Source organism: Ranitomeya imitator, chromosome 4 (genome assembly GCF_032444005.1).
Source record: "Ranitomeya imitator isolate aRanImi1 chromosome 4, aRanImi1.pri, whole genome shotgun sequence".
In the NCBI taxonomy this organism is placed as follows: domain Eukaryota; kingdom Metazoa; phylum Chordata; class Amphibia; order Anura; family Dendrobatidae; genus Ranitomeya; species Ranitomeya imitator.
Window position 1 is genome coordinate 203,739,839 of NC_091285.1, and position 25,887 is coordinate 203,765,725.

The 25,887-nt window shown below is 44.2% G+C and overlaps 1 protein-coding gene across 1 annotated transcript in view; it reads right to left on the reverse strand.

Annotated features, from left to right (window-relative positions):
• The window catches only part of ANO4 (anoctamin 4), a 412,900-nt gene that overhangs the window by 385,936 nt on the left and 1,077 nt on the right, over positions 1 to 25,887 (reverse strand). The gene's annotated exons all lie outside the window — the stretch shown is intronic.

The window sequence follows — 25,887 nt, forward strand, 5'->3', positions numbered from 1 at the left end:
ATCGTGCACTCCGCCTCCTAGCCTACAGGTGTTTTAATTACAGCAGGTCCAATACCCCTCCATAGAGAGAGAGAATTTTAGTCTAGTAAGAGGTTTCACATGTACCCATTCAGATGGAGACGTTTATTCTTAGCGAGGTAAGGCAAGCGTAGGACCTGGTATAAGAGAGATGCCGTAAAGAGGTTACCAGGTACACATAAAATTGGCCATTTTTATGCGCTAAACGCTCTCATTTTTCATATTTCTAGTGCAGTAATGCAGTTCAAATTTCGTATTTCAAGTTTGTATGTTCTAGCGCTGCAGTGTGCTGCCTTATTTACTTAACTATATACGAGTTGGCGACTCTAGGTTCAGCACCTGTTCACACTGAGTCTATGTTTGGATGTGCAGGTCAGGTTTTTGAAATGTATTCTCTAACCTTCTAATCGTGCACTCCGCCTCCTAGCCTACAGGTGTTTTAATTACAGCAGGTCCAATACCCCTCCATAGAGAGAGAGAATTTTAGTCTAGGAAGAGGTTTCACATGTACCCATTCAGATGGAGACGTTTATTCTCAGCGAGGTAAGGCAAGCGTAGGACCTGGTATAAGAGAGATGCCGTAAAGGGGCTACCAGGTACACATAAAATTGGCCATTTTAATGCGCTAAACGCTCTCATTTTTCATATTTCTAGTGCAGTAATGCAGTTCAAATTTCGTATTTCAAGTTTGTATGTTCTAGCGCTGCAGTGTGCTGCCTTATTTACTTAACTATATACGAGTTGGCGACTCTAGGTTCAGCACCTGTTCATACTGAGTCTATGTTTGGATGTGCAGGTCAGGTTTTTGAAATGTATTCTCTAGCCTTCTGATCGTGCACTCCGCCTCCTGACCTACAGGTGTTTTAATTACAGCAGGTCCAATACCCCTCCATAGAGAGAGAGAATTTTAGTCTAGGAAGAGGTTTCACATGTACCCATTCAGATGGAGACGTTTATTCTCAGCGAGGTAAGACAAGCGTAGGACCTGGTATAAGAGAGATGCCGTAAAGGGGCTACCAGGTACACATAAAATTGGCCATTTTTATGCGCTAAACACTCTCATTTTTCATATTTCTAGTGCAGTAATGCAGTTCAAATTTCGTATTTCAAGTTTGTATGTTCTAGCGCTGCAGTGTGCTGCCTTATTTACTTAACTATATACGAGTTGGCGACTCTAGGTTCAGCACCTGTTCACACTGAGTCTATGTTTGGATGTGCAGGTCAGGTTTTTGAAATGTATTCTCTAACCTTCTGATCGTGCACTCCGCCTCCTAGCCTACAGGTGTTTTAATTACAGCAGGTCCAATACCCCTCCATAGAGAGAGAGAATTTTAGTCTAGGAAAAGGTTTCACATGTACCCATTCAGATGGAGACGTTAATTCTCAGCGAGGTAAGGCAAGCGTAGGACCTGGTATAAGAGAGATGCCGTAAAGGGGCTACCAGGTACACATAAAATTGGCCATTTTAATGCGCTAAACGCTCTCATTTTTCATATTTCTAGTGCAGTAATGCAGTTCAAATTTCGTATTTCAAGTTTGTATGTTCTAGCGCTGCAATGTGCTGCCTTATTTACTTAACTATATACGAGTTGGCGACTCTAGGTTCAGCACCTGTTCACACTGAGTCTATGTTTGGATGTGCAGGTCAGGTTTTTGAAATGTATTCTCTAGCCTTCTGATCGTGCACTCCGCCTCCTAGCCTACAGGTGTTTTAATTACAGCAGGTCCAATACCCCTCCATAGAGAGAGAGAATTTTAGTCTAGGAAGAGGTTTCACATGTACCCTTTCAGATGGAGACGTTTATTCTCAGCGAGGTAAGGCAAGCGTAGGAACTGGTATAAGAGAGATGCCGTAAAGGGGCTACCAGGTACACATAAAATTGGCCATTTTTATGCGCTAAACGCTTTCACTTTTCATGTTTCTAGTGCAGTAATGCAGTTCAAATTTTGGATTTCAAGTTTGTATGTTCTAGCGCTGCAGTGTGCCGCCCTATTTTACTTAACTATATACGAGTTGGCGACTCTAGGTTCAGCACCTGTTCACACTGAGTCTATGTTTGGATGTGCAGGTCAGGTTTTTGAAATGTATTCTCTAGCCTTCTGATCGTGCACTCCGCCTCCTAGCCAACAGGTGTTTTAATTACAGCAGGTCCAATACCCCTCCATAGAGAGAGAGAATTTTAGTCTAGTAAGAGGTTTCACATGTACCCATTCAGATGGAGACGTTTATTCTCAGCGAGGTAAGGCAAGCGTAGGACCTGGTATAAGAGAGATGCCGTAAAGGGGTTACCAGGTACACATAAAATTGGCCATTTTTATGCGCTAAACTCTCTCATTTTTCATATTTCTAGTGCAGTAATGCAGTTCAAATTTTGTATTTCAAGTTTGTATGTTCTAGCGCTGCAGTGTGCTGCCTTATTTACTTAACTATATACGAGTTGGCGACTCTAGGTTCAGCACCTGTTCACACTGAGTCTATGTTTGGATGTGCAGGTCAGGTTTTTGAAATGTATTCTCTAGCCTTCTGGTTGTGCACTCCGCCTCCTAGCCTACAGGTGTGTTAATTACAGCAGGTCCAATACCCCTCCATAGAGAGAGAGAATTTTAGTCTAGGAAGAGGTTTCACATGCACCCATTCAGATGGAGACGTTTATTCTCAGTGAGGTAAGGCAAGCGTGGGACCTGGTATAAGAGAGATGCCGTAAAGGGGCTACCAGGTACACATAAAATTGGCCATTTTTATGCGCTAAACGCTCTCATTTTTCATATTTCTAGTGCAGTAATGCAGTTCAAATTTCGTATTTCAAGTTTGTATGTTCTAGCGCTGCAGTGTGCTGCCTTATTTACTTAACTATATACGAGTTGGCGACTCTAGGTTCAGCACCTGTTCACACTGAGTCTATGTTTGGATGTGCAGGTCAGGTTTTTGAAATGTATTCTCTAGCCTTCTGATCGTGCACTCCGCCTCCTAGCCTACAGGTGTTTTAATTACAGCAGGTCCAATACCCCTCCATAGAGAGAGAGAATTTTAGTCTAGAAGAGGTTTCACATGTACCCATTCAGATGGAGACGTTTATTCTCAGCGAGGTAAGGCAAGCGCAGGACCTGGTATAAGAGAGATGCCGTAAAGGGGCTACCAGGTACACATAAAATTGGCCATTTTAATGCGCTAAACGATCTCATTTTTCATATTTCTAGTGCAGTAATGCAGTTCAAATTTCGTATTTCAAGTTTGTATGTTCTAGCGCTGCAGTGTGCTGCCTTATTTACTTAACTATATACGAGTTGGCGACTCTAGGTTCAGCACCTGTTCACACTGAGTCTATGTTTGGATGTGCAGGTCAGGTTTTTGAAATATATTCTCTAGCCTTCTGATCGTGCACTCCGCCTCCTAGCCTACAGGTGTTTTAATTACAGCAGGTCCAATACCCCTCCATAGAGAGAGAGAATTTTAGTCTAGAAGAGGTTTCACATGTACCCATTCAGATGGAGACGTTTATTCTCAGCGAGGTAAGGCAAGCGCAGGACCTGGTATAAGAGAGATGCCGTAAAGGGGCTACCAGGTACACATAAAATTGGCCATTTTAATGCGCTAAACGATCTCATTTTTCATATTTCTAGTGCAGTAATGCAGTTCAAATTTCGTATTTCAAGTTTGTATGTTCTAGCGCTGCAGTGTGCTGCCTTATTTACTTAACTATATACGAGTTGGCGACTCTAGGTTCAGCACCTGTTCACACTGAGTCTATGTTTGGATGTGCAGGTCAGGTTTTTGAAATATATTCTCTAGCCTTCTGATCGTGCACTCCGCCTCCTAGCCTACAGGTGTTTTAATACAGCAGGTCCAATACCCCTCCATAGAGAGAGAGAATTTTAGTCTAGGAAGAGGTTTCACATGTACCCATTCAGATGGAGACGTTTATTCTCAGCGAGGTAAGGCAAGCGTAGGACCTGGTATAAGAGAGATGCCGTAAAGGGGCTACCAGGTACACATAAAATTGGCCATTTTTATGCGCTAAACGCTCTCATTTTTCATATTTCTAGTGCAGTAATGCAGTTCAAATTTCGTATTTCAAGTTTGTATGTTCTAGCGCTGCAGTGTGCTGCCTTATTTACTTAACTATATACAAGTTGGCGACTCTAGGTTCAGCACCTGTTCACACTGAGTCTATGTTTGGATGTGCAGGTCAGGTTTTTGAAATGTATTCTCTAGCCTTCTGATCGTGCACTCCGCCTCCTAGCCTACAGGTGTTTTAATTACAGCAGGTCCAATACCCCTCCATAGAGAGAGAGAATTTTAGTCTAGGAAGAGGTTTCACATGTACCCATTCAGATGGAGACGTTTATTCTCAGCGAGGTAAGGCAAGCGCAGGACCTGGTATAAGAGAGATACCGTAAAGGGGCTACCAGGTACACATAAAATTGGCCATTTTAATGCGCTAAACGATCTCATTTTTCATATTTCTAGTGCAGTAATGCAGTTCAAATTTCGTATTTCAAGTTTGTATGTTCTAGCGCTGCAGTGTGCTGCCTTATTTACTTAACTATATACGAGTTGGCGACTCTAGGTTCAGCACCTGTTCACACTGAGTCTATGTTTGGATGTGCAGGTCAGGTTTTTGAAGTGTCATCACAGAGAGGCGCTTCTGCCTGTCCACAGACAATGAGAGGAAGCTAGCATTCATAAAAATGAATCAAGACTTATCCTTTCCTTTGACTGACTAGACAAATATAACATCTGCATGCAGACATGGTTACACTCTATTTTGCATTTGTTTCATTTTGGTACGTTCTCAAATTTAAATATAGCAAACAATAAAACAGTCTTGGCCCTCTCCCCCTTGTCCACGTACACCACCACATCCACCTCCACCCCCTCCTCTGCTTGGATCTCTGCCTCATGGTTCAATTAGTTTTATTTATTTTTTTGCCTGTGTTATTTTAAATCATTTGCCAAAAAAAAGTGTTGGCCTCCCTCCCTCTCTTCCACCTACAGCATCACATCCCCCTCCACCCCTCCTCCACTTGGACCTCTGCCTAATGGTTCTATTTTTTTCAAAAAATTTTAAGTCTGTTATTTTAAGTCATTTCTCTATCCCTTTTGATTATAGGGCAATTGTCCTGCTCTTTCCTCCATTATCCTTCCTTTTGCAGCCTTATACCCCTTACAACCACTGGGGCTGATAGTCTCAGGCTGGAAGGCCCATGCTTATTTTGCCCTTCCCAACCTAAAAATAGCAGCCCAGAGCCACGCCAGCATTATTCTGGCTCTTTTTCCGGCTTTTCACACTTGCCGTGGTGTGGTGGAAAACAGGTTAACCTTTTGGTGTTGACGTCAGCTGTGAATTTACAGCTAACATAAAGCCCCTAGGTTAGTCATGGGGTGACGTCTATAGGACACCCCCATTACTAACCCAGAAAGTGTATAATTAAAAAAAAACACAGGAAAATATACTTTTTTTTGAATAAAGAGTTCCCCACACTATCTTTTTCAGCAGTTTATTATAAAAAATAGAGAAATGAAAAACTGCGTCCAGTCCCTCTACATTTCTGACAACCAGCCAAGGGAAAGCAAACTGCTTCCCCTTAGCTGGTTATTAAAATTAGGAGACTCCACACCATTTGTTTTCATTTATTTAAATTAATAATAAGAAAGGCTCGGCTTCTCCCCAATTTTTGATAGGCAGCCAAGAGAAGGCAGACGGCTGAGGTGGCTGTAGTAGCCCTTAACTGTCTGCTTTCCCCTAGCTGGTTATTAAAAATATGATGGACCCCATGCTGTTTTTTTAAATAAATTAAAAAAAACAGTGTGGGTTACCCAGCATTTTTTGTAACAAGCCAAGGGAAAGCAGGTAGATGGAGGCTGCAGCCCACAGTTATCTGCTTTCCCTTAGATGGTTATTGAAAATAGGATGGAAGCCATGCCTTTAAAAAAAATAAATTTCATAATTACTAAATAAATAAATGAAAAAAACAATGTCGAGACCCCACCCCCTATTTTGAATAAACAGCCAAGGGAAAGTAGACAGCTGTGAGCTAGTGTTATTATTCTTGGAAGGGGCGAATATGCATAAAGGTTACCAGCCTATTAATAACAGCTCACAGCTGTCTGCATATCCTTTACTGGTTATTAAAATGGTAGGACCCACCAAAAAATGATGTGGGATCCCCCTATATTTAATAACCAGCAAAGGCTAAAAAGACATATACGCAGGGGCGTAACAACTGCGGTCGCAGGGGTCGCGACTGCGACTGGGCCCGCAGTGTTTTCAGGGCCCGCCCAGTCCAGCAAACAAGTAGCAGGGGAAACAAAGGAGACAAGTCACGCACGCATCCTGATGGCCACGCCCACAGCTTCCCCAGACTTTCAGCAGTGTGCGGCGAGTGGGCGTGCCCGTGAAGGACATGTGACCTAGCAGAAGGGCTGGGCGTGTCACTGACTGAAGCTTGAGAGATGGAAGGCAGCAGCTGGTGAGTGAAGTGCAGTCGCAGCTGTAAAGTGCTGATGTGCTGCTTACACCTGACACACACACACGCACGCACACACCTACCTGTTCTGTGCGCACAGGACCTGTGATGAGGTCACAGGCGGGGAGGAGTCAGGGGTCACATTATCAGTGGCAGGACTCTGCTGTTCTTGATTGTCATGGTGCTGAATGAGGGGATGTTTATGTAACAGAGCCATGTGTGTACAAGGTGTACAGAGCGGAGCCGTGTATGTGTGTAGTGGAGCAATGTGTACGAGGTGTACGGAGCGGAGTCAGGTGTGTACGAGGTCTACAAAGCTGAGCCGAGGGTGAAAGAGGTGAGCGGATTCGTGTATGTATGGGGTGTATGGAGTGGTGCTGCGTGTTTAAGAGGTGTATAAAGCAGAGCCGCGTGTGTACGGGGTGGATGGAGCGGAGGAGCGTGTGTACGGAGTGTACGAAGTGGAGCTGTGTGTGTGAGGTGTACGGAGCGGAGCCGCGTGTGTACAAGGTGTAAGGAGCGGAGCCGCGTGTGTACAAGGTGTAAGGAGCGGAGCCGCGTGTGTACAAGGTGTAAGGAGCAGAGCCGCGTGTGTACAAGGTGTAAGGAGCAGAGCCGCGTGTGTACATGGTGTAAGGAGCAGAGCCGCGTGTGTACAAGGTGTAAGGAGCAGAGCCGCGTGTGTACAAGGTGTAAGGAGCAGAGCCGTGTGTGTACAAGGTGTAAGGAGCAGAGCCGCGTGTGTACAAGGTGTACGGAGCAGAGCAGCGTGTGTACAAGGTGTAAGGAGCAGAGCCGTGTGTGTACAAGCTGTACGGAGCAGAGCCGCGTGTGTACGGGGTTCTCGGAGCGAAGCCGTGTGTGCAAGGTGTAGAGAGCATAGCCATGTGTGTGTACAAGGTGTATGGAGCAGAGCCGCGTGTGTAAGGGGTTCTCGGAGTAAAGCCATGTGTGCAAGGTGTAGGGAGCAGAGCCGTGTGTGTACAAGGTGTACGGAGCAGAGCCGCGTGTGTACAAGGTGTACGGAGCAGAGCCGCGTGTGTACAAGATGTAAGGAGCAGAGCCGCGTGTGTACGGGGTTCTCAGAGCAAAGCCGTGTGTGCAAGGTGTAGGGAGCAGAGCCGTGTGTGTACAAGGTGTACGGAGCAGAGCTGCGTGTGTACAAGGTGTACGGAGCAGAGCCGCATGTGTACAAGGTGTACGGTGCAGAGCCGTGTGTGTACAAGGTGTACGGAGCAGAGCCGTGTGTACGGGTTCTCAGAGCGAAGCCGTGTGTGTATGGGCTGTAAATTTCCGAGTCGGGAAGAATGGTACACGGCTGTGGGCAGAGCCCAGCATGTGCACTGTGGGGGAGTATTGCATGTACTCGCCAGCATCAGAATGTGCAGTGCGCATGCTCCGGAGCCAACCAGTACACCCAATACACCCCCACACTGCACAGGTCCGGAAATGACGCACTGCAGCGTCATACCAGGAAGAAACAGCACACAGATTTCAAACGCCGGGAGTGCGCTTGGAATTAGAGTGATGGAGGACATATTACTATAGGGACATGTTAGTTATAAAATCATTTTTCTCAGCGAGTACAGGGCAGTATTAGGTCAGACTACTCAACATTGCAACACAACTATAGTGTGCGAAATGAATAGGGAAAATGTGAATTTCGGTGGGAAATATTTTGGCACGGGGGGGCCCCATTTGAAAGTTCGCATCGGGGCCCCTCACTTTGTTGTTACGCCACTGCATCTACGGGCTAATATTAATAGGCTGGGAAGGAGCCATGGATATTGGCTCTTTCAGACTAAAAATACCAGCCCTCAGCCGCTGTAGAAATGGCACATCCATTAGATGAGCCAATTCTGGCTCTTAGCCTCGGCTCTTCCCACTTTCTCTGTTGTGTTAGCAATTGGGGTAAAAGTTTGGGGTTGATGCCAGCTCTTTTATATCCTCTGAGCTGACATCAATCCCAGGGGTTAGTAATGGAGAGGTGTCTATCAGACACCCCCATTACTAACCCTGTAGTGAAAATGAATAAAGACACATATAGAAAAAAGCCCTTTAATTGAACCCCCCCCCCCCACACACACACACACACACACACACACACACAATAACTCTCTTTCACCCATTTATAAATGTAAAAATAAAAAATCAAAGTTATACTCACCTGTCCGGTGATAATCCATAATGCTGATGTCCCACAACGATCCTCAACTCTGATACATCTTGTTGCTTTGCAGAGCGGTGATAAAAATTTTAGCGCTCAGCCAGGCAACAAGCTCACACTGAGCTGAGTGTGAGAACGAGCCTGCGTATGACTCGCGGTGTTATCATTAAGCTCGTCACATGCACCAGTGTTCTCATGCTCAACTCAGTGTGAGCTGGTTGCTGGGGCATGCAAAGTTACTGCCGATCAGAAACAGTGTTTCTCGTTCTGTCACACAGACAGCGTGGGAAACGCCGGATGTTTAGCCACCCATTCATTTAAAGTTCATCCGAACCTGACAGATCCGAACATCCATGGGTCCGCCCATCACTGTTATCTTTACTTCAGTCTTTTTAGGATAAGTCTTTTTCATTTACTCATTTGTCTTCCCTATCACTTTTCAGGTGCGACTTTATATACTTTCTTTCTGCTAGTGATAGTCTCATTTGGATGTCCAGCCACACTGCTGTAGCTTAAAGGTACCTTCACACTGAGCGACGCTGCAGCGATACCGACAACGATGTCGATCGCTGCAGCGTCGCTGTTTGGTCGCTGGAGAGCTGTCACACAGACAGCTCTCCAGCGACCAACGATGCCGGTAACCAGGGTAAACATCGGGTTACTAAGCGCAGGGCCGCGCTTAGTAACCCGATGTTTACCCTGGTTACCAGCGTAAAAGTTAAAAAATAAAACACTACATACTTACATTCCGCTGTCTGTCCCCCGGCGTTCTGCTTCTCTGCGCTGTGTAAACACAGCGGCCGGAAAGCACAGCGGTGACGTCCCCACTGTGCTTTCCGGCTGGCCGGTGCTCACAGCGAGTGCAGGAAAGCACAGCGCCGGGGACAGACAGCGGAAGGTAAGTATGTAGTGTTTGTTTTTTTAACTTTTACGCTGGTAACCAGGGTAAACATCGGGTTACTAAGCGCGGCCCTGCGCTTAGTAACCCGATGTTTACCCTGGTTACCAGTGAAGACATGGCTGAATCGGCGTCACACACGCCGATTCAGCGATGTCTGCAGGGAGTCCAGTGACGAAACAAAGTTCTGGACTTTCTGCAGCGACCAACGACATCACAGCAGGATCCTGATCGCTGCTGCCTGTCAAACTGAACGATATCGCTAGCCAGGACGCTGCAACGTCACGGATCGCTAGCGATATCGTTCAGTGTGAAGGTACCTTAAGCTAGTCAGTGAAAGACTATCTAGGGTTTATCTCTCTGTTGTTCTTTACCCTGCAGCTATCTTCTGTTTCTTTTTAGGAAGATGGCGGCAAATTCTCTAACAGTACATACTTAATCCTTAATCCTAGCCATTGTCTAGTCTGTGATTAGGATATCTCAGCTAAGGAACCACTAAGTACTGCAGGGTTAGGGTCTCTAGTCTGTACTGGAACGGGCATGGTAAGTTGCAGTTTTTAATGCGTTACCTTTTTTCCAGAGTGAGTTGCTTCACTATCATAACAATAGCATTTTGTCATAGGTGAGTCAGATGCTACAAACAGTCACTCTGTATCTGGCTACCGAAGGTCTCTGCTTTTGGCATTGCAGACGACTTTTAATCCTTCTGACTTTTAGACCCATTGGCAACCTCTCTCTGGCTCTAGTTGACACACCTGACCTGGGTGTTTATAGACTTCAAGTCTGCTTCAGGGAGTCACTGGTGATATTCACATTTACCCTTGTGAAGGCTTGGAGCGATATCAGTCAGCTAACTTCCTCTGGTGCTGTTGGAGGATGTTTGGTGTTACCTCTCTGAGACTGCTCAAGCTAAGTTGCTGCCTCCTTGACTCCCTTCTTCTCTATAGTGTACAGTGGGGAGGGACCAGTGCTTATCCCCCCTCCCCTTCCCTATTCAGGGCCTAGCTTTAGGGATATACAGGGCTTAGGTTTCCTGCTCGGCGATTGGTGTGGAACCAACATAGGGACGGTAGGGGAGGCAGAGTGTTATTAGATCTGCCTATGGGTCCCCCCCCCCCTCCCTAGCATTTGGGCTTCCTTCCCTTCTTCCCCTAGTGTTGCACTTAGTCTTCCCACAGAGTGTGTGACATTATCACCGGCTGTGCATATTTAAGGAAAAAAAACTTCACACGTGGTTTTAATTTCTGTATGTTATTTTTCCCTTGGGCGTGTTTTTTTACCTTTTCTCCCTTTGTTATGGATACGGTTTTAGGGCTGGCAGAGCAGCTACGCTGTCTTTCTCTGGTGATGAATGACCTCCACTATGAGGTTCAGTAGCAGCAACAGCGGCTGCAGGTCGCTGATGTTGGGGTCTCTGCAGGTGGGCCAGTCCAGCTGGAACCCAAGGTTGCCCGTCCGGACAGGTTTTCCGGAAGTAGAGACAACTTTTTTTGTGTTCAAGGAAGCTTACAAACTGTATTCTAAACTTCGCCTTCCCTCCTCCGGAAATGAGGAGCAATGAGTTGGTATTGTGATCTCTCTGCTGCAAGAGGTTTCTTGACAAGAAGTATCTTCATCAATTTTTAGAATTAATGTTGATCCAAGAAGTATCGTTTCTCCTTGCAGAGAGTGACATGATAAGCATGTCGAGGTGAGGAGACTTAAAGCCGCAATGCTCCTCTGGGAAATATGCAAATTGTCTCTTCAGAGAGGAAGAGGACTAGAACTCTAGTGCCACCTATTGGAAGTAGCAATCCTAACAGTCAATGTCGACCCTTTAACGAGCCTTGTCACTTGACTTAGGATAATAGCCAAACCAGAATATCAATTTGCAGACACTGTGTTTCGGGGTACTGCCCCTCATCAGTGCAAAGTGGAAAAGTGGAGATCTGGTTTGGCTGATTGAGAGGCGTCTGACCGGGATCCAAGAAGTATTGTTTCTCTTTGCGGAGAGTGACATGATAAGCATGTCGAGGTGAGGAGACTTAAAGCCACAATGCTCCTCTGGGAAATATGCAAATTGTCTCTTCAGAGAGGAAGAGGACTAGAACTCTAGTGCCACCTATTGGAAGTAGCAATCCTAACAGTCAATGTCGACCCTTTAACGAGCCTTGACACATGACTCATTCTTTGTGTGTCCAGTATCTTGGATAGTTTGGTCATACACGGTACAGTGTATAGTGGAATGTGATGTTATGTTGAATTGATTTGGACTAATATGTATACGTTGGCTATACGTGTTGATAGATGCCTTCAGGATAGGTGGGTAAGACCACCTTCTCCTGAGCCTCTTTTTCGGGGTATTGCCCCTTTGCCAGGTGAGCAGTCTAGCAGAGAATCAGTCTTGGGGAAGGTGGAGCAACCCATGCAATTAGGGGGTGCCTCTGCATTGTACATTTCCCCGAAGATTCGCAAAAAGGGAGGTTTTTTTTGTGGAAAAAAGGAACATTTTATTTGTTCCATTTCTTGGATACCCTTGAATCTCTTTCCTAAGCTGTCTGTTTTTACTGGCTTAATCTCTTTCTAATATACTTCATGTACCATATGGTATTTCAGGAGTAGGGTATCACATTGACCTGATTACATATGGTACTTTAATGAAAATCTTTGCATCCTATTTATCTTTATAGGGGCATTTAGGGAGAGGGAAGTGCAGAGCTCCAGAGACCTGGTCGTTGCAGTATGACACTCTGCCACTAAGGGGAGTGATGGTACATCTGATGGCACTGAAGGAATTCTCCTGACCAGGTATCACCAGCACACATTACACTTCACACTCCAGCCACTAGGGGGAGCAAAAGGCTTTATTTATTGGGCCCCTCCTCACACTGGTAAAACTAGGGGTTGGATAGAAAGTTAGTCAGAAGCTGACTGGGTTGGATTCAGGCAACATCCCGTGGCAGGGGGTGTTGCAGGGAGAAGAAACAGGGGGGTCCCTGTCAGGTGTGGGAACCTGGCAGGTGCCTAGCGAACAGAACAGAACCTTTACGGAACCGTGCCTGCACTACCTTGCGGCGGTATCCTAAGAAAGAGACAAGAAGCGAAGGATATTGTGGAACAGTGTAAACGAGATCAAGCAAAAAGGAGTACCAGTAGGAGTCGTGCTGTAAGACCGAGGCAACATCCTACTGAGGCGCGTAGCCGGTGGCCGGAACACCATGGCAGTAACTGACTTTAGGCCTTACTTCAAACTCCGCAGGACAGTTAATTATAGATTGGCTGTCTACCTTAAATTTCCTAAGAAGACATAGGGGGCAACAGTGGGAGAGGGGCGTCTCTAGGGTCCCGGAAGACCTCCAGGCTTTCCCGTCATACGGGTGCATCCTAGCCAAAACATACTGGGGGACGAGAAACTAGCAACATCTGGAACTAAAGAAAGAGAGAGAGCTGTAGAGAACGAACGAACGAGAACAGCAGTTGTGAGGACTATTCCGAATGCTCAGCAGGGTAGGACTACAACACACAGGCGCTAGTGGTGGGAAACGATTTCCATCTGCGAGGGAAACTCTGGAAGTGCCCATCGGACCGGCCGGTCTCTGATAGCCCTGTTAAACGTGCTCTGGATTGAGGATCCTGAAGTCTTCAGTAAAGAGGTAAAGAGACTGCAACCTTGTGTCCTCGTTATTGCCTGCACCTCACACCATCACCATCTACTTCACCTGCGGGAAGGTATACCATCCAGCTGCTATTCCATTAGCCCAGCGGACCTCACAGCAGCGTCGGTCACCCTGACCGAACACCACAGGTGGCGTCACGAACCCCTGACATACTGCACCACCTTTATTGGACATTTCTTAGCAGGGTCGCAGACCGGGTCTAGCCACCGTGACAGCCTCAGAACCGAACCAGAGAGGCCCGGTACCGAGAACGCGTGGCCCTGTGTCTGGGGGCGATCAAGAAGGACAGCCACCGATGAGTGGGGGAGCCATTGCGCAGGATTGAGGGTGCCAACCACTGCTGGTAGGTAGCGAGACATTAGTTATACAATAGAGTTTGCTCTCTCCTCTTTCCTTCACTCATATTATTTAATACAGACTTTGTGTTGGGGTGAAATTTTTGTGGTGTTATTATGCATATTTTATTAGAGTATTAAAAGTTAAGTTTTATTAAGTGGTATTTATAATTAAGTGCTATTTGGTGAATGAGGTGTTGGAGGCCCAGGGGAACGCCCCGACCTCCGGCCCTTCATGAAGGTTACTTGTACCATCTAATCTGCATCACAAAGTAATTAAGGAACCTCACAACTCTGCATGCTGGCCATCCAGGTGATAAGGCAACTGCGGACCTCATTTCTTGTCGATTTTGGTGGCCATGGTTGCATCTGGATGAGGTTGAACACGTATCTGCTTGTAGTATCTGCGCGCATTCTAAGGTATCACATACCTGTCCATCTGGTACTCTTCTTCCACTACCTATTCCTAGCAGGCCATGGACGCACTTGTTCATGGATTTTATTACTGACCTACTGGCATCTGCAGGCAAGACTGTGGTTTTGGTGATTGTAGATAAGTTCAGTAAGATGGTTCATTTTGTCACATTACCGGCACTTCCGAATGCCAAGATTCTTGCTCAGGTGTTTATAAATGACGTGCGGGGAAGAGAACAGCTGACCGCACCACCGCTACTCCGACCAGAATGCATAGAACTCACAGCTTTCAGCCAGCTGGCAGACTTGAGGTGCTACAGCCAGAACAACGACCATCAGCGATACAGCAGCGAAGAAGAAACTTGGCGGCACTCACCGGTCTTCAAACAGGTATTTATTTCGTAACTTCACGGCACGGGGGTGTATACAAAAAGAGCAGCAGGCGAACGACGGCCGTTTCGCGCCCTCCTGGCGCTTCAACGGGTTCCTTTGAGAGGAGCAGACCGCTCTCCACGGCGTCTCCAGACTCTGTCATGTCTGTCACATGTGCTCAGTGTGAACCTGCTTTCATCTGTGAAGAGCACAAGGCGCCAGTGGCAAATTTGCCAATCCTGGAGTTCTGTGGCAAATGCCAAGCGTCCTGCATGGTGTTGGGCTGTGAGCACAACCCCCATCTATGGACGTTGGGCAATCAGACCATCCGCATGGAGTCAGTTTCTAACCGTTTGTGCAGACACGTGCACATTTGTGGCCTGCTGGAGGTCATTTTGCAGGGCTCTGGCAGTGCTCCTCCTGTTCCTCCTTGCACATAGGCTGAGGTAGCGGTCCTGCTGCTGGATCGTTTCTCTCCACGTCTCCTGGTGTACTGGCCTGTCTCGTGGTAGCACCTCCAGCCTCTGGACACTACGCTGACAGACACAGCAAACCTTCTTGCCACAGCTTGCACAGATGTGCCATCCTGGATGAGCTGCACTACCTGAGCCACTGGTGTGGGTTGTAGAGTCCATCTCATGCTACATTAGTGTGAAAGCACAACCAACATTCAAAAGTGACCAAAACATCAGCCAGAAAGCATTGGTACTGAGATGTGGTCTGTGGTCCCCACCTGCAGAACCACTCCTTTATTGAGTGTGTCTTGTTAATTGCCAATAATTTCCATCTGTTGTCTATTCCATTTGCACAATAGCATGTGAAATTGATTGTCAATCAGTGATGCTTCCTAAGTGGACAGTTTGATTTCACCGAAGTTTGATTTACTTGGAGTTATATTCTGTTGTTTAAGTGCTCCATCGACCAATCAGCGACGGGCACAGTATCGACGTAGAAACCCGCGTCTCTGATTGGTCAAGGCCGCCACAGCGACGATGATGTCATAAAGTACGTAGACATCCCGGGCACAGTATCGACGTAGATGTCATAATGGTTGCCATGGCGACGATGATGTCATAAAGGTTGCCTCGACCAATCAGCGACGGGCACAGTCTGCCGCAAATTCTGGAATCATCATTGTCCATATACTACAGGGACATGCATATTCTAGAATACCCGATGCATTAGAATCGGGCCACAATCTAGTATATAATAAATATTAAATGTGTGGTAATGTGTAGATGACTCTAGTCTGTGATAGCATCTGCTGAATTAAAGTGCACTTGCTGTTGTTGTTGTTCTTGGGCTATACAGATGCATCAATTTATCTGAGGCAATATATCCTAGACATTAATGGAGAGCTGTGGTCTGAGGTCTGTAATGCACAAGAAGAGCTAAAAGCATTTTAATATAAGTAATGCATTTTTTTCACTTTGATCTTACAGTTTTTTATGTGTTTAGTTGAAAAAAAGATATTCGTAATTGCATTTGCAGCTGTTTTTTGTCAATTTTTTGTGCTTTCTGCCTTTTTATTATTTGCACCACATTCATCTTTCCATTTGTGCCTTTTTTAAGTCTATTTTATATCGGTCTGTGTGTTTTTTTAGTTCACCATTGTAAGCCTGATTTAGCGTTTCCGGGTGTTTTTGCCTGATCATTATTTGTGACTTTTCAAAAAGTCTAAAAATTTGTCAAAACTGTACACTAGTCCCCTCTTCCAGTGATTGCATTTACACTAGCCACTTTTACAACTTTTTGTATAATGTGCCACTTTTGCACTAAGAAAGTTGCAAAAACCAGAAAAAAAACCTATTTTTGACTTTGTGCAAAATATATAAACCATGTGCGCCATTTTAATGATTTCACGCAAAACGCTCATCGAATACCACAAATGATGCATCTGGCTTTCTGTCTTCAGTCTGCTGTGTATAATTAAAGCCCCCTGCTACTAACACTACAGTACAGACTTCATTAATATACTAACTAATAATATACTACAATAATATGCTAACTAATAATATACTGAAATAATATACTAACTAATAATGTAATGCAATAATATACTAACTAATAATATACTGCAATAATATATTAATAATAATATACTACAATAATATTCTAACTAATAATTTACAGTGTGGAGAAAAAAAAAGTATTGTCAGCCACCAATTGTGCAAGTTCTCCCACTTACAAAGATGAGAGAGGCCTGAAAATGGAAATCATAGGTAGACTACAATTATGAGTCAAATGAGAAAGCAAATCCAGAAAATAACCTTGTCTAATTTGGCAAGATTTATTTTGCAAATTATGGTGGAAAATAAGTATTTGGTCACCTAAAAACATGCAAGATTTCTGGCTCTCACAGACCTGTAACTTCTTCTTTAAGAGGCTCCTCTGTCCTCCACTCATTACCTGTAGTAATGGCACCTATTTTAACTTGTTATCAGTATTAGGCTGGAGTCACACACAATGTATAAAAAATCTGTCTGATTTTGTCTGCCGAGAATCGCATAAATATCGCATATGGTGATCCGCATGTCATCCGTGTGCAATGCGAGGATGCGTTATTTTTCTCAAAAAAGTATCCATGTGTCATCCATATGTCATCTGTATGATGAGATTTTCTCACACACTTGCAAAATGAGCAAATAATGGTTGAGCCAATTTTCTGTCATCTGCCTAATGCCTGAGAATTCCTTGCAAGTCACACGCATGGTCCGTGTGCTGTGCGATTTTTTTCTCGCACCCATAGACTGTCATTGGCGTTTCTCGGCTGAGATACGCGGATAATCGCAGCATGCTGTGATTTCACTCTCAAGTATAATATGGACGAGAAAAAAAATGAATGATGGGAGCTGCCCCATAGATTAACATTGGTCCGAGTGCTATGCGATTTTGTATCGCTTAGCATTCATCCGTATTACGCTGTAGTGTGACCCTGGCCTAAAAGACACCTGTCCACAACCTCAAACAGTCACACTCCCAACTCCACTATGGTGAAGACCAAAGAGCTGTCGAAGGACACCAGAAACAAAATTGTAGCCCTGCACAAGGCTGGGAAGACTGAGTCTGCAAGGCAAGCAGCTTGGTGTGATGAAATCAATTGTGGAAGCAATAATAAGAAAATGGAAGACATACAAGACTACTGATAATCTCCCTCGATCTGGGGCTTCACGCAATATCTCACCTCGTGGGGTCAAAATGATCACAAGAACGGTGAGCAAAAATCCCAGAACCACACGGGGAGACCTAGTGAATGACCTGTATAGAAGTGGGACCAATGTAACAAGGCCTACCATAAGTAACACACTACGCCACCATGGACTCAGATCCTCCAGTGCTAGACGTGTCCTCCTGCATAAGCCAGTACATGTCCAAGCCCATCTGAAGTTTGCTAGAGAGCATTTGGATTATCCAGAAGCGTATTGGGAGAATGTCATATGGTCTGATGAAACCAAACTAGAACCGTTTAGTGGAAATAAAACTGGCCTTTTAATGAGGAGACAGAATGCTTATTGCATCGAAAGAACACCATACCTACTGTTAAGCATGGGGTTAGCAACACCATGCTTTGAGGCTGTTTCTCTGCAAAGGGACCAGGACGACGGATCTGTGTACATGAAAGAATGAATGGGGCCTATATCATGAGATTTTGAGTGCAAACCTCTTTCCATTAGCAAGGGCATTGAAAATGAAATGTGGATGGGTCTTTCAGCATGATAATGATCCCAAGCACACTGCCAGGGCAGTGAAGGAGTGGCTTCTTAAGGCTGGTTTCAAACTTGCGTAGGACAGAGCTGCGGAGGGCTGCGTAGTTCCTCCGTTAAGCTCCGCCCAATGCTGCACCTCTCCCATTCAGGTCCGCCTACGTCGGCATGCGGCCTGCATACCTATCTTTAACATTGGGTATGCAGGCCATGCAAATGTATGTGGATGCGTCCGCATGCATTGTTTTGACGCTGCGCCGACAGCAACAAAATGCAACATATTGTGTTCTACGCAATTCGCATCCGCATACATTCGCATGGCCTGCGTACCCAATGTTAAAGATAGGTACACAGGCCATATGCCAACGTAAGCGGAGCTGAATCGAAGAGGTGTGGCAGCGGGCTTAAAGGTACCGTCACACTCAGCAACTTTGCAAAGAGAACGACAACAATCCGTCACGTTGCAGCATCCTGGATAGCGATCTCGTTGTGTTTGACACGCAGCAGCGATCTGGATCCCGCTGTGCCATCGCTGGTCAGAGCTAGAAGTCCAGAACTTTATTTCGTTGCCAGGTCGGCATGTATCGTCATGTTTGACATCAAAAGCAACGATGCCAGCAACGAGCATAGGGCCCCTAGATGTGTGTCGGATCGGTACACTCCGGCTGTTTGACATGGAGCAAACAACCAGCGAGAACGAGAAGTGAGTCGCCATTACGTCACTGGATCACTCCTGCATCGTTCTGGAGTTGCTGTGTTTGACGTCTCTACAGTGACCTAAACAGCGACGCTCTAGCGATCTAGTTTAGGTCGGCTCGTTGTCTATATCGCTGCAGCGTCGCTGAGTGTGACGGTACCTCAAAGGAGGAACTACGCAGCCCTTCGCAGCTCTGCCCTACGCAAGTGTGAAACAAGGCTAAGAGGCATATGAAGGTCCTGGAGTGGCCTAGCCAGTCTCCAGATCACAACCCCATAGAAAACCTTTGGAGGGAGTTGAAAGTCCGAGTTCCCCAGCGACAAGCCCGAAACATCTCTGCTCTAGAGGAGATCTGCATGGAGGAATGGGCCAACGTACCACTAACAGTGTGTGCCAACCTTGTGAAGACTTCTAGAAATGTTTGACCTCTGTCATTGCCAGCAAAGGATATATAACAAAATATTGAGATGAACTTTTGTTTATGACCAAATACCTATTTTCCACCATAACTTGCAAAATAAATCTTGCCAAATCAGGCAAGGTGATTTTCTGGATTTGTTTTCTTATTTTGACTCTCATGGTTGTGCTCTACCTATGATGTCAATTACAAGCCTCTGTCATCTTTTTAAGTGGGAGAACTTGCACAATTGGTGGCTGACTACACACTTTTTCCCCCCACTGTAGTACAATAACATATTAACTAATAATATACTAAAATAATATACTAACTAATAATTTACTACAATAATATACTAATAATATACAACAATAATAAACTAACTAATAATATACTTCAATAATACACTAATAATATACTACAATAATATACTAGCTAATAATATACTTCAATAATACACTAATAATATACTACAATAATATACAAATAATATACTAATAATATACTACAATAATACACGGTACTAATTAATAATATACTACAATAATATACAAATAATATACTAATAATATACTACAATAATACACGGTACTAATTAATAGTATACTACAATAATATACTAACTAATAACATACTAGCCCTCCCCAAATACAGATAAACGCATTTCAGTTCAGATTTCCTTTTGCTGCCTGCTTGTACAAACATAGGACACATATGAAATTATCGCAGAACTCACAGTGATGGTTTTTTACAGCTGAGTTTCACTCCAACTATATCCATGCAATATTAATGCCGCACACACTATACTATGTGCAGTATACATAAACACAACTTCAGCTAAAAATGTGCCAGCAGTACACATACCTGACGAATGAAATATTTATACTTCCGACATCACTAGCTAACTCTCCAATAGCTTTCTATAAAGAATTGGCATTTAGAGGTGCCCCAAATGATCCAATTACTTGCTTATCTGTAACTTTATCCACTGAGATCGAGCTTTCGGGACATTTAGGGACATTACTTTCTTCAATCCATGAAAGCATATAATATAAGTATCTGACAAGTAAAATACAAATTTTAAAAATAAAATTAAGTACAGGCCAGTGCCGTTCTTTAATAAGTGCGTGTCAGCAAGGATATTAAGCATCAAGGGCACAATTGTCACTGGCACTACAGCAACAGCAGCAGAAATGTGTCCCGGTAACAAAGATAGATATCAAGTTCATTTAATCGATTGTGGAATTTCTCTGTTGTCTGTCTGACTCACATAAAATTGTCTGAGCTCTGAACTATTCTGTCCACAGGCCAATAGTCTATACCCAATAATAGACACGTAATTAAAAATATACGCTTGAAGCCTAAACGTTATAGACTCTATATTACATTCTGAGAAGTTGTCTAATATACCCGATCAGCCATTACCTTAAAGCAACCTCCTTAATATTGTGTATATGCCCCTCCAGCTAAAAAAAAAACAGTTCTGGCCCATAGAGGTATGGGGGCCATAAGACCTTTGAAGGAGTCCTGTGGTATCTGGCACTAAGACATTAGCAGCAAATCACTTAAAGGGTACTAGTCAGTAAGAATACGCCTAGGAAACCTGAAAAACTGCAGAATTGGGCAAAGAAAGACATTTCCAACAATAAATATTCAGCTTTTATCTGGGGCTGTTGCATCAGAATTCATGTCTTAATCCTATGCAAATTAGGCTCCCAGGTGCACTATAGGCGTATCAATGCGCTTGTCGTCTTTGGCTCCTCTTGGCTTCTGGCTGCAGATACACAGCCTCATCCACGTAAAGCTTTTAGGTCTTGCCCATGTGAGGAGGAGTCTGTAAGCTACGAGTTGTGATCTTCAAGGATTAGACACACATCAGTGAGTCTTCACTGAATTTCAACTTCTATGACTTAGTCACTTCCTTGGACCACGGCCATTTTGAAGGTGATGTGTCCAGTCATAATATTTTGGTCCATGTCAAAGTCACCCAGATACTCATGCCTGCCCATTTTTCCTACTTCCAATACATCAACTTCAAAAACTAACTATTCACTTGCTGCCTATTATATACAATTTTTGACAGGTGCCATTGTCAAGAGAGGCCATACTGGGCCCCTGGCCTTGAAAGGAGGCCAACATGACAGGGTTGATGTGGGAATAAAGGGAGCTGGAGAGACATTTGGAAGATTGGGGGTTAAAAGACTGGTACAGAGGTGGAGCTGGGGTCAGGTCTTTGGGAGGAGGGGCTATAGGGCAGCAATATAAAAGGGTCCGCCATCTTGGTCGGAGTAGCCATTTTATGTACCCCCTTTGCAGTATTAAGAAGCTAAGAAGGGGCAAAGAACCTGATTCATGTGATATATCACTCACTAGGCTACTTAGTGTAATTTTTTATAAAATCACAGTTTTATTAGCAGAGATTACCACTAAGGTACTAGCAAACCTGCTGTCATGTATTCCTTTGCTGACATGATGGGGCGGGAATTCAGGCTTAATTCTGAATTACAGCCAGCTCTCCCAGTTAGGCAGTGGGGATCCGGCTGTCAATCAGAATGACATTGGAAGTTCCGTCCCATCGCCAGAGTGTAGCGGAAAAGAAGCCTCCACTCTGTAGACGTGACGTCAGCAGAGGCTTCTGAATCCCTGGCAGGAGCAATCTGTGCAAAACAAGCAGGTAAATTGCAATTGCCTGCCTGTTAGTGCTTAGGTACGTTTTTTGTTTTTTATAAAGTCCAGATACCCCCTCTAATAGGCAACAAAAACATTGCAAAATGCCATGTTTGAATCAGGTTTACCATACATTATCATATATTATTAGTGATGAGCGAGTGTGCTCGTTACTCGAGATTTCCGAGCATGCTCGGGTGTTCTCCGAGTATCTTGGGCGTGCTCGTAGATTATGTTTGTGTTCCCACAGCTGCATGATTTGCGGCTGCTAGACAACCTGTACAAATACAGGGATTGCCTGTTTGTTAGGGAATCCCCACATGTATTCAGGCTGTCTAGCAGCCACAAATCATACAGCTGCGGAGACACAAACATAATCTACAAGCACGCCCAAGATACTAGTTGAACACCCGAGCATGCTCGGAAATCTCGAGTAGCGAGCACCCTCACTCATCACTGTACTGTATATTATGTTTTAGGCAAGTGAATAGTCAGTTTTTGAAGTTGATCTTAGAATAAGCATATGTTCCATAATTGGATGTGTTTAAAAAAATGTTCCTGTGCTGACATAATCTTATAAATGTAACCCTGCTGTGTACTGTGTAATGGCCGTGTCTGACCATTTTGGAACATGGTTTTCATATACCACAGCTGCAGGGCAGGGGAGGAAGTGAAATATTATACAGTCAGGACAGCATGGGATCACAGCTGAATCTTTCTATGAGGTAAACCATTCCTTAAAAACAGACAGTGAAATGTTTTACCTCCCATAAAGAATCAGCTGTGATCCCATGCTGTCCTGTCTATATACTCTGTTGATTCTGCCCCATCCAGGGAGCTTTGGTATGTGAAAACCATGTTCATGCACGGTCAGACACAGCCATTACACAGTACACAGCAGGGGCACATTTATAAGATTATCTCAGCACAGGAACATTTTTTTTTTACATATCCAAGTGTGGTCTTTTTTTATACCAAGATCTATTCATTAAAATGTACTTTATTGGTGGGAAAATCCCTTTAGGGAAACTAGTTTGCCAAAATAGCCAGTACATAGCTGCTCAACTTGCTGAAACCCTCACCCAGGCACTCTCTTCATCTCATGTTCTCTGTTCTGTCCTGGCCCATTTTCTCTTTGAGTTATAAATAGTGTTGAGCATTCCGATACCGCAAGTATCGGGTATCGGCCGATACTTGCGGTATTGGAATTCCGATACCGAGTTCCGATACTTTTGTGGTATCGGGAATTGGTATCGGATCCATATTAATGTGTAAAATAAAGAATTAAAATAAAAAATATTGATATACTTACCTCTTTCCGGAGGCCTCTGGACATCACCGCTGGTAACCGGCAGCCTTCTTTGTTTAAAATGAGCGCGTTTAGGGACTTCCATGACGTCACGGCTTCTGATTGGTCGCGTGCCGCTCATGTGACTGCCACGCGACCAATCAGAAGCCGCGACGTCATTCTCAGGTCCTAAACTCCTCATTCTAGGAATTTAGGACCTGAGAATGACGTCGCGGCTTCTGATTGGTCGCGTGGCGGTCACATGAGCGGCACACGACCAATCAGAAGCCGCGACGTCATTCTCAGGTCCTAAACGCGCTCATTTTAAGCAAAGAAGGCTGCCGGTTACCAGCGGTGATGTCCAGGGGCCTCCGGAGAGGTAAGTATATCAATATTTTTTATTTTAATTCTTTATTTTACACATTAATATGGATCCCAGGGCCTGAAGGAGAGTTTCCTCTCCTTCAGACCCTGGGAACCATCAGGATACCTTCCAATACTTGGTGTCCCATTGACTTGTATTGGTATCGGGCATCGGTATCGGCGATATCCGATACTTTTCGGGTATCGGCCGATACTATCCGATACCGATACTTTCAAGTATCGGACGGTATCGCTCAACACTAGTTATAAACTCAAGTCCGTTCTGCTAGGCGACCTGTCACAGAACTCCTCTACAGTTCTGACCTTCAATCACTTGTCCTTTCTTTACTCCTGATCTCTCTAACCCCTGTCTCGGTCTCCACTTACCTCAGGGACTCTCTGCTGACGAGTCAGAGCATAGCTGTACTTCTGGCATATGCTGTGCCCTAAATTACTTCCTCTGAGAAAAATGTCTCTTTCCCTTCACCTTAGCCCCTTCCACAATGGGCTAGCCTCAAACATCACCCTGACTATCTTTTTTTATATAGCGCTAACATATTCCACAGCCCTTTACAGTTTGCACACATTATCATCGCTGTCCCCATTGGGGAGCACAATTTAGAATCCCTATCAGTATGTTTTGGGGAGGAAACCCATGCAAACACAGGGAGAACATGCAAACTCCTTGCAGATGTTGTCCTTGGTGGGATTTGAACCCAGGACCCCAGCACTGCAAGGCTGCAGTGCCAACCACTGAGCCACTGTGCTGCCCTAGCCCTACTATCAGGCAAAATACAACCTATTACTAATAACACATGTCATAATACACATTGCACATCAACAATAAGATAATTTAAGTTAATACACATGTCTTCAAGGAGGAATGTGGGGACTATGTCCATCTACTTACACCTCATCAGGATATTCATTGCGACACCATGTCAAGTGACAATGGCAACCAATCATTGGCCACAGTGATGACATCACTATTGCCAGAATATCATCAGTGGGGTCAGTGATGGCATTAACTTAGTGTGGACTGATGGACATCAGAAGGAGTAAAGGATGCATGAGATCAGCGAAGAGGGACAGGACTGGAATTGGTATGGTATGTGCATTGCTAAATATGTTATTTTTCAATTTTGAGATAAAATTTTCAAATAGTGTAAAAGCCCCTTATGGGGACCCGGTAACGGGTAAAATGGGGTAGTAAGTGCAATGTTATGGGGCAGGAGGAGTGAAGCAGATTCATTCACAGTTTTTTTGCAAAATTATTTAGTATACTTTTCATTTTATTCATTTTGATTCTTGCTAATTTTGGCTTTAGAAGCTGTGATCAGTCCTAAAGAACAATAGCTCTCTCCATATGTCTGCTCATACATGGAAGGTTGTTATTCAGTAAGTAACTCCTCCCACTGGACTCCTAAGTCCTGAATAAGCAGGAATGATTATGAATTGTACTGATTTTTTGCCACAAAACTATATATGAACCCACGCAGCTCCTTTTGTTCTGTAACATCCTTTCCACAGATCGGACTGCATGTTCAATGTGACAGGTTCACTTTAAGCTTTGAAATGCTGAAAATACCACATGGATAAGTTAAATGTTCCCTTAAGCTATCATGCAACCTATGGAGGCTTTTATACAAGCACGCTAAGCTGGTTTTTAAGAATAATGATAGACGCTGTAGGTAGTATCAGAAACTGTACAGTAGCTTGCCAAAAAAGACACTATAGTATATATATATATACAGTGCAAATGGAATTATTTGACTGATTAAACCTAAAGGAACAGTTATACTCATAGAAGACCCAGAACTATCAGAGCATACAGGCTCCTTCATGCCAGCAAATACAGAATACAAGGCAACATCATACAAAGTGGCACCAGTTTAGTAGATGCCCATTATTTGTTTTTTGTTTTTTTAATGAAAAATTACATTGACCCCATTATGGAACATACGATATGCTGTAGGGAAAACCTAAGGATTAGCTTTTTCCATATGTTGGATCTAAGCTTTATTAGATGCTATATAACAATTCTGATAAATGTTCTGATTAACACACAGATAATTACACAAACGCTTACGTTTTAAGCCAATATAAGAGTGCAACACAAGAATATTTTCACTAATAAGTACGCTGTCTGTTCAGGATATAATATACATATATGGATCTAGTATCCAAAAGGAAATGTAAAAACGTGCACATTTGAAAATATTTTCTCTATACATAGCAAAGAATTGCTTAAGCCAATAAAAATGTATATTTTATCAATAAACGCATTATAAACACATTGATGACTCTCTAAAGAGAAGAACGTTGTTACTTTTCCTGTCCCTAACCCAATTGAAGAACACAACATTCAGCCTCCTTCCCAAATGGCTATATATAATATTCAATTAATGGAAAATAGATAAACTATGCGTTAAGTCTGCTTTTA